Below are 3,700 nucleotides of genomic sequence, written 5' to 3' on the forward strand. Positions count from 1 at the left end.
GCTGTGTGGACCGCCCCAGGTGCCACCCTGATGGGGGTGTGTGACAAAATGGCAGGCTGCACTCATCACCCCGCAGCTGGCAACGTGCACGAGCCACGCATCTTGGCACCCACAGGCTCTGCATTGTCTGCCTGCTGCCCTCCCCCCACAGCTGTAGGACGACTGAGGCCCTGCTGTGCGTCTCATCCCTATGGGCATCAGGTGGCAGCATGGCACGGAGCATGCAGCGCCCATAGGGATAGGGCATGCAGCGGGGCCTCAGCCGCCCTACAACTGGGGAGGTGAGGCAGCGGGCAGGCGGTGTGGAGCCTTATGGGCGGTTCGCCCCAGGTGCCCGAGAAGCTTCTTCCTCTGCTGGGTGGAGCCCGTCCTTATGGCATCCTGTTCTCACAGTGGTTAACTAGATGCCTTTGTTGGGAAACCCACAAGCAGGATTTGAATCCAAGATCCCCATCTCTGGGGTTTCCAGCGACTGGGATTCAGGAGCATCGCTGGCTCCGGCGGTGGAGGCAGAGCAGAGCCACCCTGGCTGGGAGCCATTGATTGCCCTCTTCTCATCCGCCAGGAATTGGACCGGTCCTCTTTTAAAACCAGCCAAGGTGGTGGTCACCGCCGTCTCCTAGGGCAGGGAGTTCCTTAGTTGGTGCTGCAGGAGGGATTTCCTTTTATCCAGTGGTCAGCAAACTTTTCCAGCAGGTGGTCATTCCACAGTCCCTCAGACCTTGTGGGGGGCTAAATTTATATTTTGGGGGGGAATGAATTAATTCCTATGCCCCACAAATAACCCAGAGATGCATTTTAAATAAAAGGACACATTCTACTCATGTAAAAACACGCTGATTCTCGTACCGTCCACGGGCCGGATTGAGAAGGCAACTGGGCAGGATCCGGCCCCGGGCCTTAGTTTGCCTACCCATGCTTTTATCTGTCCAACATTGGATGTCCACAAGTTTGAGTAATACGAGAGAGGGAGAAAAACTTTCCTCCGTCCACTTTTCCTGTGCCAGGCATGATTTTACAAACTCCTATCATGTTGCCTTTTGCTCCCCTTTGCTCTGAACCAATCCCCCCCCCCCAAATGCCACATCCTTTCCTCCCATCACCCCCTTGATTGTATTGTGAACCTTTCCCGGCTCTTCCGTATCTGTCTGGAGGTGGGGCGACCAGAACAGGGCACAAAATTCACAACTCTGCTGCTTGACAGGGGTGGGGATGTTGTTTTCCGCTCTGCCTCGGGCAGCAAAATACCTTGAACCGATGCCCCGGTGGCACAGCCAGTCCTCTTAACAAGAGCGTGGCAGAGGCAACATTGGCGCATGAAGACGCCCCTGCCCAGCGCTCAGCGCCCCCAGGCTGTGCCTGGAACCAAGACGTTAGGAAAGTCCCCCACCCCATCTTGAGCATCCGCTGTGCCCCCTTCCCTGCCCCCCCCCCAGCCACAGGGAAAGAGCTGCGTTCCTGCTAGGTGGGGCCGCGGCCGTGCAATCCAGCCTCGGAAAGCCCCTCCGTCTAATCAGATCCATGTGGCGCTCGCCCGGTCCATGCGCAGCCGGCCGCGGGTGGGGAGAGGGAAGCCGCCCTGGACTCTTGGCCGGCGAGAGGAGTCTGGAATGGGAGGCAGCTGTGTCAACAGGACCTGGGCTTGGCTCTGGCGGAAAAGAAACCGAGGCGTTTTGGCACACCTTGCAGGCAGCCGTGCCCGCTCCAGTTGCTGGATCAGGCCCGTGCGGGAAGAGAGGTTGGCTTCCCAGTAGTGCCTGCTCTGATGGCAGCAGCTGCCCCGAGTCTCTGGGGCAGGGGGTCCTTCCCAGCCTTGTCCTAGAGCAGTCTTTCTCAACCTGTGGGCCCCCAGATGTTGTTGAACTACAACTCCCATCACCCCTAGCTAGCAAGGCCAGACCTCAGGGATGATGGGAGTTGTAGTCCAACAACATCTGGGGACCCACAGGTTGAGAAAGGCTGCTCTAGAGCATGGGTAGGCAAACTAAGGCCCGGGGGCCAAATCCGGCCCAATCACCCTTTAAATCTGGCCCACGGACGGTCCTGGAATCAGCGTGTTTTTACATGAGTAGATTGTGTCCTTTTATTTAAAATGCATCTCTGGGTTATTTGTGGGGCATAGGAATTTGTTCATTTTTTTAATATAGTCCGGCCCCCCACAAGGTCTGAGGGACAGTGGACCGGCCCCCTGCTGAAAACGTTTGCTGACCTCTGCCCTAGAGACTCTGGCAAGGTGTCGAAACTGCCTCTTGAGCTCAGCATCTCCTTCTGAGCATCCTCAAGGATTTCTGGAAGGGACCGGCAGAAACCGCTGGCTCCCCTTCGGCGGATCGGTCCTCGCAGTGTCCGGAGGGGAACGGCCATCGTGGCTCCATGGCAGAGCAGAAGGCCCCAAGTTCAGTCTCCAGGCACTGGCTGCTGGGAACGTGCCCTGCCTGACACCAGAGCCATTGCTGCCAGCCCGTGTAGACAGTATTGAGCTAGATAGAATCCATACCCGCCAACATTTCTCTGATAAAATAGGGATGCCCTGTCCTCCCATCAGGAAGCTTCTCCAGAGTTTGAGCTTGCGGCACAGACAGACGTCACCTGCTCATCGACATCGGTCACCTCCAGCCAATGGCAACCTCTCTGCCTCGCAGGATTGTTGTAAAGGGTAAATGTGCGGGGAAAGGAATCGTGTACACCTTCCACAAATAAATGGAGATAGAATTTTAGCTGTAAGCTGCCGCAAGTCCCCACCAGGGGAAAAGGCGGAGAATAATGATAATGATATAACGATAATAAATACTAAATGGAAACTGTGAGATTGATCAGGAACATACCAGAGAGCAAATCCTATTGAAGTCAGTGGGACTTCGTTCTGAGCAAAAATGCTTCAGACTGTAGGCTGCCCCGTCTTGACCCAGTTACCTGGGCGTAAGCTCCATGGACTACAGTAGGATTTGCTTCTGAGTAGACCCTGTGACTCTCTATTTACAATAAAGGAATCGGCACTCGCTGCTTTTCCTAAGAAATGGCTGGCTGCGGAAGCATTTCAACTGAAAGAATTTCAAGTGGTTTGGTGGCCTTTTTCTTCAAAATTACAGGAAGGGCTCTGTATGGCAGCCTCACCATTTCCTTCATTTGGTACAGGGATTTTATTTTCAGCAGAAACAGGACTCCCCTCTCTATCTCCCCTCTCTCTCTCTCCACTTTTAATTGTTCTCCGAGATGTGGAGGAAGGGAAAAAAGGGAAACCATGACATTCCGGGATTTAATCATGAACCAGGACAGCTTCTGTAATTTCGCGAGTGTCCCGGGAAAACCGGGACACTTGGAGGGTATGAGAATCACCAGATCTTAAGAGTTGGAAGGGACCCCCAAGAGTCATCTAGCTGTGCCCCCCCCCCCCCGCAATGCAGGAATCTTAACTAAAGCACCTTGGACACGGTATAAGTCTCCCCGTCTTGGAGGGGGGGGTCTTCCTCGCAGTGAGTGGTCTTCGCCCCTGTCCCTGAGTGAAGGGGGGGGGTCCTCAGCCTCCTGCCCACCCTCCCCAAGTGCAGCGAGGCTGTGCCTCAACTTCCCCTCCTGTCCAAGACCCCCACCTCTCCCTTCCGGCCACCGGCCCTTACAGCAGGGGGCGAGGACCCCACCCCAGTCGCACGCAACCCTCCAGCCCCCCTTCTACCCACTCATCACACTCCAGAAACACCTC

At 55.5% G+C, this 3,700-nt stretch overlaps 1 protein-coding gene across 1 annotated transcript in view; it reads left to right on the forward strand.

Moving 5' to 3' along the window:
- Positions 1-3,700, forward strand: part of LOC310664350 (coronin-7-like) — a 103,754-nt gene that overhangs the window by 46,742 nt on the left and 53,312 nt on the right.

The sequence above is a fragment of the Podarcis tiliguerta genome (assembly GCF_965153285.1).
Source record: "Podarcis tiliguerta genome assembly, chromosome: 14".
Taxonomy (NCBI): domain Eukaryota; kingdom Metazoa; phylum Chordata; class Lepidosauria; order Squamata; family Lacertidae; genus Podarcis; species Podarcis tiliguerta.